This window comes from Mercenaria mercenaria, chromosome 9 (genome assembly GCF_021730395.1).
Source record: "Mercenaria mercenaria strain notata chromosome 9, MADL_Memer_1, whole genome shotgun sequence".
Classification (NCBI taxonomy): domain Eukaryota; kingdom Metazoa; phylum Mollusca; class Bivalvia; order Venerida; family Veneridae; genus Mercenaria; species Mercenaria mercenaria.
In genome coordinates this window covers 32564878-32583931 of record NC_069369.1, presented here as the reverse complement: position 1 = coordinate 32583931, position 19054 = coordinate 32564878, and positions in this window count along the sequence as shown.

The window sequence follows — 19054 nt, the reverse complement described above, 5'->3', positions numbered from 1 at the left end:
TGTTCAAAAAGTTAGTCCGACAATATAAATTTAAGAAATATCTTAAATTTATGGTGGCTGAATTCTGCCATTTCGTGTGTTCGTGTCAGCGAGGCGAAATGTCGAATTAACAAGAATACGAAAGGTCGAAATAATGCTTATTTGACGTGTGTTTGCCTTTCGACTTTCGAGGCGAAGACACGAAGTAAGGAAACATTGAAGGCGAAATAACGAAATTTCAGAGGCGAACACACACACTTTTGTATTAATCACTTTTCGTATCGGCGGGTATTAAAACTTCGTTATTTCGCCTTCAGTGTTTCGTTACTTCGTGTATTCGCCTCGAAAGGCTGACAGAAGCTTATATTATTGTATGTACACATTTAATACTAGTGATAAAATATCTACACAATGACATCATCTATGGAATATAAATCATTATCTTTCGTTTTAGGACAAATATTATTTCATAAATGGTAAAACACATTACTTAGATACTAGCATATTCATTTCAGCAGCATACCGGTATGCGTAATTGTTATTCGCATGCCTAACGGAAGGCGAATACACGAAAGGACGAAATCGCACATTTAACGTGTGTTCGTCTCGGCGGGTCGAATTAACGAAAGGCCGAAAACTGCTTATTTCTCGTGTGTTCGCCTTTCGACTTTCGAGGCGAATGCACGAAGACACGACAAAAGAAGGGCGACAACACACAATTTTGATACCCGCCGACACGAAAAATGATTAATACAAAAGTTCGTGTGTTCGCCTCTGAAATTTTGTTATTTCGCCTTCAATGTTTCGTTACTTTGTGTATTCGCCTCGAATGTCGAAAGGCGAACACACGACAAATAACAATTTCGACCTTTCGTGTTTTCAGAAATTTCGACCAGCCGACACGAACAAATATGCATTATTTTGACCTTTCGTGTTTTCGTTACTTTGACATTTCGCCTCGCCGACACGAACACACGAAATGGCAGAAATCAGCCACCATATAAATTACATTTGTAATAGCGCTATCTAAAAGTACAATATGTGTGAAAGACTTAAGTACCCGAACTTATAACTAAATTGAATACTGTCATTATATTAATTAAAATTTAATTTATTTATCTGAATGCCATAACATGTTGTTTTTTTTAAGTTTTAAAATAAAAGTAAATAGGACAAATAAATTTTAGATTTGACATTATAAGATTTCTCGGTTTATGAATAAAGCTCTATTTTTGTGTTAAATATATTATACATGTCACATCCCCGGGACAAAAGCATCCCTTTGATGTTTTTTTTTTTCAAATACAGACATTATCGTAAAAAACATGTAAATATATACTGAACAAAACATCTTATTCGCTTTTTACTATTTGGCCAATATCTTAAGAAAACCGAGTCGTTTTTTGAAATTAAGCATAGATTTAGATCAACTTGTAAATGTAACACTTCAAGATTTCAAAAGCACGGAATCACGCAAAAATATATTTTTATTCATGATTTTCATACCATATCCCATCATTTAAAAGTCACAGAAATACAACATGAATTAAAAGCATACTTTCAGTTGGTTTTTGAGTTGGCAAACTAACAAATACCGTAAAAAGATGAAAAAATGGCATTAAAGTTACATTTCCTGTAACTGCTGCGCATTTATAGTTTTATCAGTGTTGTAAATATTGTCTGTGTTGTTTTAATGCTCGTTATATAGGGGTAAGTTTTTTTGCAGGTCCAATAAAAAAGGTAAGCGAGATGCATAAACATATTAGTCTTTCATAGTAATTTAAATTTAATTAGCTTACATTTTAGAAATGGGTTTATCTATGATAACAAATTTATTAGAATTGTAAAATTATTAAGTTTTATCTTTTGCACGCTCACGCGACATTTTATGTCGTCTGCATATCTGTATATGAAGCTACAACAACAACTTCGCTCTGAAGTTATTTATTCTTCAAAATAAGTGAAATCATCAAATTCTTAGTTTTTACAAAATGATATAATCATTCAAAAGACACACTCATTGAGAGAAAGAAAAAATTAGTTCAAAATGATGCTTTAAATTAACGAATGTATGACACTTTTACACATTTCATATAAAAAATTAAAGGGGGAAAGGATGAAATAATGGCATTATAAATCGTGTTGTGGGTCAATCTAAATTGAAGATAAAATTAATTCTAAAATTAGCTTGTGATGAGTGAAATGTTGAATATGTAAAACCTTTTCCATCTAAGGATTCTTATTTTTGATATTTTTATTATTGAATAAAGTTTTTACGTGCCCTTCTTATTTCTATATAGAAAATCTGACCGCTATCTATTACGGGCTGGAGGAAAATTCTCCGGAATGTGAAATATGAACAGTATATCTAGTTAGTGTGATGGGTTTCTAATGAACGAAATATGTACAATATAAATATGTACATAACCTTTATAACCTATGATTTTTTATGTTCTTAGAACAAATAAATATTTGATAAAGATTCTCGAAAACTTCTCTTTCAGGACAACGAAGAAACGTATCAAATTGAGAATTCCCTGTTTTACTTCCTGACCAGAATACAGCACAGAAGACGGTATAAAATGTCTGACAACAAGAGTTCCCCGCTCAAGAAGGTTTTCACGTTGGTAACCTCTCCGGTATGGGTTCCCGTAGCAGCTGTAGGTGGAGCTGTTGTTGGTGCTGTAAAAGGTAGGAAACAATAGCTATACAGAAGAAAACACATTAAGATACGTCCAAGTATAAATTACTTAACGCTTGACTTAATTGTTTTTCGTTATTTTTTCTGTACAGTTGTAAATGCAAAATCTTCATTTCCCTCAAATAGTAACTATAGAAAACACACTACGAGACTTAGTAGCACATTTCAATTTTGGTTTCCAAGAACTAATCTTAAATAATGTGTTTTACTAAATTCAAAATTTCTATAATTGTTTCCATGTTGGACATGTATACCTGTTATTGGATTATGTCGTATGTGTACAGTTAGGTGTTTTCTATAACATGGTGACAGGTATGATATTTTGGCAGCCTTCTTATTAAAATGCCAATGTTTAAAGGCCTAAACACTTAGATACAGTTTTAGAGGAGTATTGCAGATATAAATCTATAACACGCCTGCTTATGTCAGTAGGGAGAGCGTTGGTCTACGGATCGCGGGGTCGTGAGTTCGATCCCCGTGCGGGGCGTATGTTCTCCGTGACGATTTGATAAAAGACATTGTGTCTGAAATCATTTCTCTTCCACCTCTGATTCATATGGGAAAGTTGGCAGTTACTTGCGGAAAACAGGTTTGTACTGGTACAGAATCCAGGAACACTGGTTAGGTTAATTGCCCGCCGTTACATGACTGAAATACTGTTGAAGAATATCGTTAAACCCAAAACAAACAAAACATATAAATCAGTTATTTTTAAAACCTAGATTGCAACTTAAATGAATATTAAATGCTTTATCAGACATGTAGATCGAATATTGAGACATCAAATTATATTTACGTAAACCTGCAGTTTTTTTTTTATCAACAATACACACTTGGCTATATCATTTTAAACAAACACACGCTTGCATGCAGCACTTTCACTTTAAAAGCAAATTTTTATGATGGGTGAGTCTGATAAATTTATGGTTTCAAAACTATTATACTCAGAAAAAGAACACAGAGAACATGCACTATGAAAATACATATACATATCACTGAAACTGGAAAATAACATCCATGACAGGTGAATTATTTACTACTCGAATTGTTCGAGCTAAAATATGAGGTATTTATAACAAGTTATCTAATGATGATATCTGTATGAAATTAGCATTGTTAGAGGCCACTATAGCGGTTTAAGTTTTTTTTCAAAAATAACATTTATTTTAAATTCATTTTCAAGCAATATTCTTTCTCAGGTATGATATTAGTAACACACACGCAAGAAACACTTGATTACATTATAGGTATCGATCAAGGCAACGACATTGGCAAAGAAGAAGGACCACTAGTAGGTATTGCTGCCACACCTGCAACAACAGTAGGGGGCATCCTCACGGGCCCTTTTAAAGGAATAAAGAAAGTCGGAGAGACAATGTGGGGAGATGACTGATGAAGGTAAATTTAGGCAGGTTTGCTTAATGATAGTTTTGTTATTATTGCATTTGTTTTGGAGTGACACTTTTATGGCATTACAGTAATGAAAATAAAGCAGGGCAGTCTGATGCTATTAATCAGATTGACTCTATTGACTTTTCCCTTGAATAATTCCTTTACAAATGACACGTGATTGTTAAACTCTAGGCTTCGCAGATCATGGAGTTCATTCTATGCTTATGGATAGTAAAGTTCCGCTTAAACCGGAGCTAGGTAGCGTGAGGGATTTGCTTTCATAAACAGACTCGATCAAACCGAGTCTGCTAATATTTGTTTGGTTGCGTTCTATGCTTCAAAAGGATCTTCCTACAGATTTTATTCAGTCATTATAACATTGTCATTTAGGTTTATATAGGAAGCGTCTTGTCGGATAAGGATAATTTTTTAAATATGATTTTGCATATTATGTTGACATGTACGATATTACCACACGTTTTTTATGGAATGTAATAAGCGTATGCAATTCATATAAGTAACGTGATTAAAGTTTGATTGCTCTGTGTTTTTACTTTACTATTTGTCACGTATTTTTGCGACCACAAATATTGTTAGATAATGGCTTTAAGGTGGAATGCGCCTATTTTGAAGTTATCGGGTTTCGTTTCGAAATTTTGATTAATATAAAATTCAGCACATTCCTCGTAGACTGCGGATTTTACTTTTTTGATATTTCTGTAACTTTTTTCTCTGCAAACCTTCAAAAACGACCATTGACGTCCATTTTTGATGAACCGCGATTCCACGTCCGTCAGACGATTTTTGTAAATCGTTCTGTTCATTCTCCAAAAATCGATTTGCTTGCTACTCATCACATTTTCATTTAAAAATGTCTTTAAAATGGTGTATAATTTATGTAGATCATTTTAACGTAAAAGTCGATATTTACGTTAAAGTGACGTCAGAGGGACAAATATGACGTTGAGTTTCGAATAAAAATTTTACTTCAATCTTGTCTCATGTAAAATCCAAACGATAGAATTTGAGAAAAAACTAACATGATGATGAAAATTTTATTTTCTATCGATTGAAGGAATAAAATAATAGGGTCACCGAATTCATTTTCGCGTAAAATTACATTACGCTACCCCTACCCCCAAATCACAAGAAAGCGCAATTTAGTATTTTTTCCAGTATATCCTCTTTTCTTCCATAAATCTACCATTTTATTTTTCTAAGTACAATTAAATCATAATACTCTTTAAAACTCTGCTATTTTCGGCGAAATCATTTCAGTGTAGAACTCAGATGTTAATGTTTAGATTATATTTAATTATTCAGAAAATGCGACAAAATCGACACCGCATTACCGTTGCCTTGAATTACATTACTCTATCCCTATCCCAGATTTAAAAAATAATGCGGAATTCAATGGATTTTCTTATGTCTTGGGATAAAGACAAACACATTTTGAGTTCTTTACAACTATGCAATAATTTCATTCAACATTAAGATTGAAATGATTTATTTCACAAGTTAATGGTAATACATGAACAGTCCTGTATCGATGCACATTTACAAAGATAAATAAGAAAACGATTGAATATAATTAAAATCTTTTATTTGAATTATCTCAACCTTTTAATTTTAACAATTACCTGTACAGAATTCCATCACAAGCCGTTATTTCCGTTACGTATTATCTGAGCGTAAAACTGGATACATAAAGAAATGAAATTTTATGCATGTTATAACATAGAGACAAACAAATAGAATACAACTTTAGGAAATTTAAGGTAATTTATATCATCATGTTTGAATAAATTTTATTAATTAATTTTAATTTAATTAACTTTACTACAAATTTTACGTTTGGGAAATATTTCGATTGTTTGGAGAGTAGTCGGACACCCCTATTTCGGAGAGTGGTCGGACACTCCGATTTCAAATAAAGTGCATCCTCTGTGAATACCTCAGAGGAAACGAGTATATTTGTTATACGGAGGCTGTTGCCCTGAAAAGGTTAATTTATCTAGTAACTTGGCTAGAACAGAAACACCATCCTTTGTTTAGAGGTTTTAGCTCTCCAGATAAGTGTGTAAAGAAGGTTATCATTGTATTCATAGACACGTAATAGAAACATATTCCATATGTAATTCTTTTTTCTAACAGTAGAAACCTATCAAACACCACAAATATGGGTAAACATTCTACTGAAACTGATAAATATTCCACGAAAAAAATGTTTGTTTTGGGTTTAGCGCTGTTTTCTATGTTACGGCGAGGAATAACCTTGCCAGTGTTTCTGGATTCTGTATTCTCAACAAGTTACTTCCGACTTCACCACATAAATCAGAGTTGGAGGACGAATGATTTCTGACACGTGCCTCCTATCAAGTCGTCATGCCCTACCCGGGGATCGAACTCGCGATCCATAGATCTGCGCTCCTTCTATTGAGCTCAGCGGGTGGGGTAAAAGAAAGAAAGAAAGTAGCGGATGTGACTGAGACTCTCTGTAATTCAACAGCAGTTGATTGTTAAACATGTGTAATTCTATGTTGCCATTATCTATATGTGCGACTCAAGAATCGTAACTTTGTATGGAGGACTGGAGGCTCAAACTTGCAAACCCTGCTTTCGTATTTACGAGATATTGGGATTTGTACGGGCACGTGTAAATGTGTAAGGTTTCACTTTTTATTTTGATAAGCGTCTTAGATGTTCAAATTCAGAAAGTAACGAAATTCAACATTCATCGGAAGTTTATAAGGATACACTTACGCGTATATGTAACCTAGGGATAGTATCTCTTGTATCATGATTACGGAAATTATAGAAGTTATGATTTATTTCAAATAGCGCCTGTGGTATAAAATATCAAAAGAATAAAAAAATAAACTTTGACCTTTAAAAACGAATTCTGCCGTCGTATATATGAACATTTGCGTAGAGCAGGTAATTTACAGGGCAAGCCCGTGGCAACAAAACTTATGGTCATTTTATGGGATTTGCGTGCGTGCGTGCGTACATGCGTGCGTGCATGCGTGCGTGCTTAGGGAGTGTTAGGGATAATAAAAAGAAAAAAAAGAGATTCAAATAACGTTTACTACCGTAACGGGGCGGCTAAGTAAATAGTCATACGCCTGAAATAAACTTTAAAATATTTGAACTTGTGTAATATTGAACTATGATATTTTACAATAATTATGTTTCAAGTATGAAAACTCCGTACTATATATACAACAGCATATGCATATTATTGTTTTTCATTTTAGCAGTGTATTACAACGGAAAACTTATTTATTGGTATTTTGGATAAGAAAAAGATGAAAAAATAATCATTATTATAAAGAAATATATTTAAAGCGATTTTTAAAAATAACATGATCAGTATTTTACGCAAAGTTGTCGCATTGGCGTATGTAAAAAATTCTGCGTTGAAACCATTTCGCACCGGTCGCCAGTTTTACAGTTATAAAGACCTCTTTTGAAAAAGAAAACCCTCTTTCTCACGTACCAAGATTTGTTTCACATCTGTAGTGAGCCTCTGATGAATGAGAGTGTAAAATATTAGTTTTTATTAGAGATATATCAGAAAAATACGTAAACTAAGCTATGTTGTGATTTGGGGGTAGGGGTAGCGTATTGTAATTTTACGCGAAAATGAATTCGGTGACCCCATAATTTTATTCCATAAATCGACAGAAAATAAAGTTTTCATCATCATGTTAGTTTTTTGTGAAATTCTATCGTTTGGATTTTACATGAGACAAGATTGAAGCAAAAATTTTATTCAAAACTCAACGTCATATATGTCGCCCTGACGTCATTTAAACGTAAATATCGACTTTTACGTTAAAATGATCTCCATAAATTATACACCATTTTAAAGACATTTTTGAATTAAAATATGATGATTAACAAGCAAATCGATTTTTGTAGAATGAACAGAACGATTTACGTGAAGTCGTGGTTCATCAAAAATGGACGTCAATGGTCGTTTTTGAAGGTTTGCAGAGAAAAAAGTTACAGAAATATCAAAAAAGTAAAATCCGCAGTCTACGAGGAATATGCTGAATTTTATATTAATCAAAATTTCGAAACGAAACCCGATAACTTCAAAATAGGCGCATTCCACCTTAATAGATTTTTCTCGATTTAATTACTTCTTTAGGCGATGGTTTCCAAGTGCATATAAGACAAAGTTATGATACAAACTGATCCATCACTTCTATTTTCAGGTCTTTGAGATATGGACAAACGAAAAGAATCATTAATCAGCGCTATATTTGTGAAATATTGATATCTGGACAATGATCACAATCGATGATAATTCAAAGTACATGAGAAAAACAATCAAGTAGTTTCTGTGCCTTTTTTATTATATTAATTTCTTGATTTTAATGATAATTAATAGTATATGATAAAAACAATCAAATAGTTTTCCATGATTATTTTTATTATATTAATTACTTGATTTTGCTTATTCTATATACTGAATGTACAGCTGCCTTAACTTAATTGATGCGTTAACGAAATAAATTTCACGAATTGGCCGATTTCTAAGAGTGAGTACTCAATCCAGTGAAATAATAAATCTTAAAGATAATTCATTTATGTAATAATGACAAAATATACAGTTGTGAACAAAATTCTGCTATAGATGCCAGTCTAATGCGTATATTTGTATTACGTAAACAAATTATAAACATATCTCCATACTTCATAACACTTAAACAATGCACAAGTGACACGTTTTCGATTATGTTGTTTAAAATCACATGTCAATGGAAGATTTGATAATATATATACGTTAAAAAGCTTTACATAAAACTAAGGTGTTTTGCAATAGAAACATTGTTCAGTTGTGTAATTGGATTGCGGATGCAAAACAGGTCGACATTTTTGTTATGAAACGTTATTCAAATAATCAGAATGGAATACATGTAATGGCCTCACGGGACACCTGTTAATAAGGGCCTTTACCGCTCTCATACCGTTATGCAGAGCGGCCTCGTAAAAGCATTATTGCTGTTGATAGTACGCTAAGGACCAGACTATGAGATATGCCGCTTGTATAAAATTTCAATGTGTATGATATTTCAACATCTAATAATGATACTGTGCCAACAAGCGCAACACCGGCTAATTCATAACACTTTAAGAATACGCCCACTGTATAAAACAATGATAAATCGTGCAGAGTTCTGCACATGGACGGGTTGTTAACTTTACCACATTTATTTGTTAATAGACAATATAATCCAATTTATGAACAGTACTATGGAATATGCAAACCCACTTTTTAGATTGAACTTACACTCATCCGACTTGCTGGCCTATGGCAGAATGCTTTTTAGTATTTTGCTCTAAACTGTAATGCTTACCTTTGCATAGCATTTCTTGTTCATTTTGAAATATTTTGGGATTAATCGTTATAATAATATCAATTTAAGGCAGTTGCATTTACTTCATCTTTATTATATTTAATGTTAAATAAATATTTTACTTACGGTTATTTATGTTATCTGTTTGTAGTATAGAGCCAATTTGCAAAGCTCAATAGGTAGAGCGCAAATCTATTTATACAGGATCATGAGTTCGATCTGTGGGCAAGGTGTGTGTTATCTGTGAAAATTTGATAGAAAACATTCGTTTGAAATAATTCGTCCTTCAATTCTTATTCATGTGGAGAAGTTGACAGTTATTTTATGGGAGCGTGTAAGTACTGGTGCAGAGTCTTGGAGCACTGGCTTCCCATAGTACTGTTACTCTATGTCCAAATGAACAATATATTTCATTTTGCATCATTTTGCATCGTTCAAATGACAAAAATGAAACAGTTAGTAAACCGGTAGTTAGATCTAAACTCAACTTGGTCTTTAGCATCACTGCATAAACACGTTTAAAGATATCAAAATAAAGAGTTTCATTACACCACACAAAGGAGCAGAAAGAGCGTATAATAAAAAATCCTTTGAAGAACAGCTTGATAAATGTTCTCCAAACTACAGAGTAGGTCTGTCGCATTCTTGCATCGGCCTCTTACCAAAATATAAAGGAAATGGTTCGTTCCATTACACACAGGTGCCACCAGATCTAATGTAGCAAAGCTATTAAACTACATTCACTTCTTCTCAATAAACTCTCAATAGATATTTACCAAACTTCTTTTTGTACTTCTCTTACTGGGACCTTTCTCATTTTTTTTCTAATTTTTAAATGTTCCTCGTAACTGCACTGAGGGACCATCATAGCTTATAGTAGAACAGCAGCAGCAGCAGCAGCAGTAGCAGCAGCAGCAACAACAATAAAAAATAATAAATTGTATAATGTATAATATCAATGATAATGATAGTAGTAGAACATTTAAAACACTTCGAGTTCTGCTCAGGGGCTAGTTGGCGTGCACAGTAGCTCGCATTTCCACTACCGTCCTTGAACAGGCTCAATCAAACCGAGCTTGCAACATTTTCGTTTATGTCGTATTGGGCGACCTGTGGTTTTCCACCTTTTTTATTTCCTTCCTAAAACGTATGATGAATCAAACTTTGACATAGCGCCCTTGCCTAAAAGAAAATTTATCTGAGGAGACAGCTTGACAGCCACCAAATATTTGATAATACTCCAGTATGTGTTCTCTTCATTATCAGAAAGAGAAAGAGTGAGAGAATATCTATTGAGCTTGTACAATTATTGCAAATGAGAAAAATAGAATATTATAGTTGCATTGATTTCAATACTGACTTCCCAACCATTGCTTTATAAGTGTCCGTCATTCTTTCCTTTAATCATTTAATTTTACATTTTTGTCATCGTTTATATAAAAATGAATCTATTCACCCCGCATGGTGTTCAACAGATAAAACCACAAAGATGTATTATTCACAAAGCGTGGTGTTGAACACGTGAAAATACAAAACTATAACATTTGTTTTCAGATTCGTTGAAGGGAAGCGTTACAAGAGGGGAGAAACGGTAATTTGCTGTTTGTTCAACCGTTTCCGTAACAAGGTTTTTAAATATAAGAAAATTACATTCATGTTATAATCTTTCAAAACACCTCTTTGGTAGTTAATAGTTACTATTAAAATTTCCTAAATATCTGGATTAGTTTTTAAATTTTCGTCAAAAACAATTGTGATAGGGAATTTTAGACATTATTTTTTTTTTTTGAAATTTCAATACTGACGCCTTAATGATTGTTATGTAACTGTCATAATATCTTAGTTAGCATATTCATATAAATAACTTTGTAAAATGTCAGGGAAAAATCAAAAAGTTTCATGGGCCAGAAATTTTACACAAGGAAAAGTAAATACATGTATAAATTGAAAGAATGTTCTTCTACCGCACTTCGGGACCTTTGGAATGAGGTACAATTTGTATAACTTACATCTGGATCTAAATAAACCCACAATTATCGTGCAAAACCAGTTTTGAAGGTCTGCCTCATGCGCGCGCAATCTGACATTGCCTAGGTACGCGTTTCCCTCTGATGTAGTCATGGTGGAGGACAAGTTCAGAGAATTGTGCCAATACGTGGGGTTAATTACATGATCTTCGATGCTTGTACATTGTCCAAGATTATCCCCTATCTGAGTCAATAAGAGCATCGTAGGCGACATTAAGAAAACTTTGATACTGTAGACGGAAAGAATATAATTTGAAGACAAATTAATTCACAACATATGAGTTATTTCATCAAGCCAAATTCCACTTAATAGCCCATACACCATCAAGACCACTTAGTTAAAAAAGATCAGCATATTGAGCCAATACACATGTTACATGTTTTCTTTGAATATTAACCATACATAGACAAATAAGATGCTTGTAGATACCTTATAATGTGAAAATAAAGTATCACCAAAACACAATTTTATTAAAGTACGTATCTGATAAAAAATACATTCGAAAAGTAGATCTAAAACTTTAACTATAATTGTGAACTGTGTTCTGTCAGTAGAAGTATAAGCTGGCGATCGCATATAAAAGTATATAAGATAAAACTAATTATGGGAAGACAGCTTTTCTATCTACTATAACGTTTATTCCGTTTAGGTTTTGATAGAATGTTTTGACCTTTTCAAAGATATAGGATTATTTCAACAGTCTGAACAACAGGAGCCTGTATCAGGGTCTCTAGTGCCGATCGTTTTCGATTTGGTTGTAGAATTCTTCTATGTAAGGAAGTCGCCCGTCCGACTAACGGAAGGTCAATTATTCTACACAGCTGCCCGTACTTGTCTGAAATATTGCCTTAAAGGATATGAGTGGTCTTCCTCTACTTTCAAACGCTTGAATACATAGATATCGAGGCATCGGGTGCTGGATATTTTGCTTTACTGATAGAAAACTAGAATGTGTCTGTAGGACACATGGTGTGCCCCCCACTGGTACATTTGTCACAAATAAGGGGAAATCATTCAAATGTTTGCAGTCTTAATGGGGTATAGCCTCAAAAAAATTATGAAATGGATTCATTATTCTATACCATATACTTTTTGAGCTATGAGCATCACAAACAAAAAATCCACTATTTTGGCTATTTCAAGAGCCATAACTCTGTAATAAACGCTAAAATTCTCAAGAAGAATGCCAAGTGTGCAAGATCACATTATGATAAAGACTCAAGCAAGGTTTCATGAATTTACATTAAATACTTTTTGAGTGAGGCACATAATTAGGTGAAAGTGTGCATTTTTTGACTATTTCAGGGGTCATAACTCTGGAAATAGGGGGCGGACCCAGATGAATAATAGGAGGTGCGCAAGTCCATATCATGATAAAGATTCATGCAAGGTTTCATCAATTTATATCAAATACTTTTTGAGCTAGGCGTGTCACAAAGTGAAAATGTGCATTTTTGACTATTTCAGGGGCCATAACTCGAGAAATAGCGGACGGCCCTAGATGAAAAATAAGAGGTGCGCAAGTTCATATCATGATTAAGACTCATGCAAGGTTTCATGAATCTATATCAAATACTTTTTGAGCTAGGCGTGTCACAATGTGAAAATGGGCATTTTTGACAATTTCAGGGGCCATGATGACCCTGAATTGCTCACCTGAGTAATATGAGCTACATGTTTCAAATACTCAAACTGATGCTAAAATATTACGAAAGTCAGTAGGTCACATTCATGGTCAATGAAATTCAGTTTTACGATCGGCTCAGGTGAGCTAAAAACAGAAAGAAGAATGACAAGTGATTCCGCCGAGAACAATCCTCCAACATCTATAAAAGTCAAAAGAATGTAATGTATTATGAATATAATGCAAAAATGTAAGAACAATCAATTCGTGGTTGTATATGCGAATTTGATTTTTAATACCTTTTGTAAGGTCTGCAACAGTTTAGGTTATATTCCAGGTCAAGAGATTTCTGTGCGATAAATGCATGCATTTCATATTGATGTGACAAGCATACGCTTGGGTGAACGTTAACACTCCGTAAACCGTCCGGTGTTCTTATTCTTCCCGTAGCGACACCAAGTTGACCAGGTTTGAAAATCAATTGACAGTCGACTGTCTACCTGTATACATGTAATATATACAACTGGTTGTTTATTTATTACATTTCTTAGACATTTTTATAGTTAGTTTACTTGGTTATATAATGATAATATAGATAACAGACATTCTAATCAAACAGCAGAAAGACATCAGTCTAACACAATGTACCGTTTTATTGATTTATGTTTCAACTATCAAAAATGTATTTACATATATATGTCTTTTGAATAAAGTAAAGATATGATATTGTTCACACTACCTGTCTAGCGTCATTCCTTGCGCCTTGTGGATCATAATTCCATACGCCAGCTTTAGTGGTACTTGCAAACAAGCAGCTACTGGCATGTTCTTATCAGGATTAAATACTGTAAAACATAAGGAAAATAATTGTAAACAAGAAATATTGAATTCTTCATGTCTACCGTTAGTCTAACGACTTACTTTTGCAATTAACATCATCGGCACAACCATGAAAAGGTTAGGTAACATTTATCTAAAGATGAGATATGATTTTATATATAGCATTACCTTATTTACATTAAAATGACGAGCACGTAATATCACAAGCCTGAAACTATTTAAATCCTAAGCCTAAAGATATAGGTAATACTTCTATGAAACTGTGAAACTATATATTGGGAGGTGATTGTCAGCTTAATTTTTATCGTATAAAGATTATAAACCCTAAACTTTGGAGTAAATGGCAACCATGTTTCATCCTTAAAATCCTTCATAACTCAAAGCAAAACTTAAGAGGTGAAAAAAATCAGAACAGTAGTAAACGCTCAAGTGCATGACAGAGATATCTTCCTAAAAAAACTCACCAAAATGCAGGATATCAAAATTGTACGGCGATTATCTCGTTTCTTAACCTCCTACATTCTCCTCTACCTTAGCACGCTACTAATGGATATTTTCTCAAATTGAACCTTTTTACTGTGGTTAACAGTATTTCATTCTTCATTTTGACCACATTTGCCTCATTTGATATGTATTCTTTTTTTTTTTAGAAAAAAGAAACACTTTCATGAAACGCTTTTCTACCGGCTTAACCTTGTAGCGTTTTACTATGCTTAGATTTTTTTTTACTTACAAATTTCTGTGGAAGTATACCGCCCGTTTTTCTAATCCTATTCAAAAATAGTATTTATTATACATGTACAGATTCCCTGTACCTGCGTGACCAACTAGTATAAAAGTGTGGCTGACATTGGCTTCTTTTTGTTTTGCAAAAAATAATCCGGTCATTGTTGATTCCTGGTATTGTGCAGTTTAAATGGTTCCCACATTCTTCTGTTGTCCCTGGCAATAGGCTTGGGAACTAGAAGTGCGGAAGAGTACGGCATAGATTTTCTACTTTTTTGAACAATATGGTCGATCGTCATCGTTATTTTGCAGGTGTCTAAGAAGTTGGTGTCTTTGAGTGAAATGTAATTCATTTAAGGCAGATTAAGAGAATTTACTATTTTCTAAATGCCCGATGTGTAAACGGCAGCAAGGTGGTAGCCTGCATTGTTACTGAACCGGACATATTGGTTGTTCAACAGTGTGTGCTTGGAAACCTCCATAGCGTTACGGTAACCCAGGGACCTTTTCAATCTATAAGTATACAGAGAAACATTTTACTTATCATTTTTTTGTTTCATTATTAAAAACAGTGGTTCGTAACATTGTTTTAATAAGGGGGTCCATATTAGCACCAAGACTGGACGAGCACTTTTAGAATGAGTAGACACGTTAATGTAGATCATATTTTTCATAATTTATAGCATTAAGTGTTATTATTCTCATCTTACTACAAAAAGTGTTTGTTTGGTGAATGTTTTATAAAACCAATTGTAAGATGCTGTGCATTTAAATGTGTTAAAGTAACGATAATGCCGCAAAATAATTTGAAGTTGAAGCTACATAAATAAAATCAGAGTAATAAGATAATAGTACTTTTCTTCAATCTTCTACGCAGTTATCTCCTTAACCTATAAGCAGAGATTTCTGAAGTTGAAAGGAAGCAGCTCCTGCGTGCAGTTTTACTATTCTTAGAAAGACTGCCCCAGTCAAATTGAGAAAAGTTATATTTGGAAAGTTATCATTCCATACTGCTAATCGGAAGAATTTGATTATATTTGGTCAAAAGCTATAATTTTCTCCATCCTTTTTACACACGCATCTACTTCAGCTGGAATTTTACTTGAAAAATGCACATAATTCCACATTAATTCATATTAAATAAATAGCATAATCCAACAAAACAACAAGTCAGGTGATCCCGGCAGAATGTACTAATCGACATAAAAGTAGAATACAGAATATGTTTCCTTTATGCGCTTTGTTTTTTGTAAACATTCTGCCAACGTCATTGTAATGTTGTGTAAACTCATTAACAAGAAATGTATTTTATTGTTATGACATTCCAGAAAGTAACCGACAACTCGGCTCCATCAAACAAAGTCTTGAAGAGGCATATGTATATTGTGCATTTCACCATAATCGTTCTTTACTTCCTTGTACCAGTAGCGTCAAATTAATGGTAATGCGTTTAAAGCAGATAAGTCTTCAATAGCCTTTAGTTTTTTTTGTAGCTGATAACCTATTATTTCCTTTATGAATAAATTGCTGCTGCGTGTCTGCATGAAGTTATCATTAGTCACCTTTTTTCTTTAATATTTTGCTCTAGTTTCTTTATTGTTTTCTTTTGTATTTTGGATAGTTACATGAATGATCATACACTGCTATAAGTGTATTTATGTGGAAGCACCTGGTTGATTAAACATGCTCCAATTGGAAATTTGACGTTGTTTCTCAGTATAACTGAGTTATTTTAAGACTGCGAATCAAGTTGTCTGCTGTCGCAGAAATAAATAAATTTCAGAAGTGCGTTTGTTCAGTAAAAGTGAATAGCTGTTGTAATTTGTTCAAAGGCATTAAATACATGCGTGTATGGTTATGCGCTTCGTTTTATGTTAACATACCATACACCATTTCGTTTCTATTGTATTCATCGAGCAGCAAATATTTGCTTCTTTTTTTATACCATGAAAGAGGCTAGGGACCATTTTTCGGAGTGAACCCTCAGTTATTTTTGCCACTGGCATTTCCACTTGGTACCCCACTTGGTTTTTGCTTTATCTATTGGTATTGGTTGGGTACTAGTATTTTTGTGTGCACACCCACAAATTATTGTTTTATGGATTCAATCGTTTCTAAAATAGATATTTTATTAATCAGTCGGATCTCTAACAATGTATTCCGAAAATTGCCCTGTAGTATCGAACATTTCAGAATGTAATGAGTGCATGTCAAATAACATTTTTATTGCATTGACATTTACTCAAATAAAACGCGTCATATATAGCATGAAAATCATACTCAAAATCGCTTACACCTTTTCTGTATTACGGTAAGTATGGACGTTTCACATCATTAGCATTACAAACTGCTTCCTACCGACCGTTGTATTTTGTGACCACAGAGTGTGTTGCGTTAGAAAATAAAATTAGAATATTCAGTTTAAAAGACATTGTTGCTGATGGCTTGTTTTTTAACAAACTCACTTTGATAGTTAATAACTATATACTTAATATAACTCTTCGTATGCCCGACTTCAATTTGCGTGGGGGTTTTGTTAACATTTCAGATTTGTTCTAAATATTCTCCTAAGAACATTATCTCATAGTTACAGTACTGGAAATAATGTATACCTAGATTTATGTTAGATGAATAATTAAATATATGCCTCAAAATTATAAAGCTTACTTAATAATTTTAGGAAATGCGATTGGTATCAGTTCTTTACAAAAAATTTGAAATTGCTCTTTTTCTGTTCCATCAAAACGCATTTCTTCTTGTTATATGTATTACACTTCAGTGTATGTCTCTACCACAGGTAAGCCGGAGACTTTTTCATGCAGCCTTTAATGCTTTTAATACGCTTTCAGTTGCGCAAACATTATTTTTGCAATACATTTATATATATCCAGATCTCGTCTCCTGTAAAAGAGCTTTGAGATGTGCATCATTCAAATTTGAGAACATTTTTAGCGTATCATTATCACATGTTCACCCAAGTTGCCTTTTGCATCACGGTTTACATGTAAGGCTCTCATCGGGTATGAACCTGTACTTGGTTAGAATCTCATAAGTTCTCCCTGTTGACATGCCAAGAAAAAAACGTTAACACCGGTCTTCATCAATCAGAATGTATTAAGACAAGCCATGTATTTAAGGACTTCTTGTATGAACCTACCTGTAAACAATTTTCTCTTATACCGAAGAAACGTATGAAATATTAAGCAGACTGCTTTTCATTCTGTAACATGTATTTTGCTTAGTATATATGACTACACCTGATACAAAACGACATATCTCCTAAATGGTACAATAGTTTTCAATAAAACTTGGTAGGAGCGGGACGATATTTACCAACACACATATGCCCAAAAAGTTAATGACCAGGGGCCGCTATCTCGAAAACTTATTCGTATCGTAAGTTAAGGTATGATTTACGATAAACCTAAGGTAAGACTAAGGTAGCGTTATTCAGCTATCTCCAAACACCTCTTAACGCCCTCGTAAAGGGTTCGTAACTAAAGGTATTGTTAGTTAGTTACGATATCGTAGGTCGTGGATAATCCATTTTGTGACGTCATTTTTGACCAACTGCACGTGTATCTGATAGCCTAGAAGCTGTCTTTTGCTAAACATCATGGGAAATATGTCCATATTAAGTGAATTTTATCGCTTGCAACGGTTAAATGCCTACTAAAAGTATTTACATTTCATCAGACTTTATTCTGTAATGAAATAAAAACTATTGTCTAATATTTATTCAGCGATGACTTCTAAAATGTTAGAATTACGCTCAACTTAAACTCTAAACTTGGGTCACATATACCAAGTTTGTTAAGGAATGTATGGTATTATTTTAGACTAGGGTATTTAAAGAACACATTTCATACATAATTGTATTCAAAGAACCTATCCACTAAACATCTTTTCAACCGTATCGACTTTGCCTTAAAACACCCAACATCTGCTAAGACGTATTGTCAAAGCAATCTACTGCACCGATAAGGCAAAGAACACTGTCGGAGTTTGGAATAAACAAGTCAAATGTTTGATGAGAAGTAGAGTTTCACGCCTTTTTCTGTGATAAAATTAGTCAGTTAACATTAGTATCCCGGGGTTTCTTACAAGTCTTAAGCTGTTCTCGACAAATGCCTGGCAACTACCCCTCATAAGTCAGAGGTGAAGAATGAATAACCTTAGATATATTGTCTTTAGCCAATAATCACGGAGAACAAGAACGTCCCGCCAGGTTTTCGAACCTACTTTGAGATCTTGTGTGTTCTATGTATTTGCTAGTTGAGCGGAGATCTGCGTGTAACGTTCAATTTTAAAAATCAGTTTATCACCATCCATCATGTTTGACGTCGCGGGAGTATAATAAAGCCATTACATAAAAATGTTAATACACTAAAAACA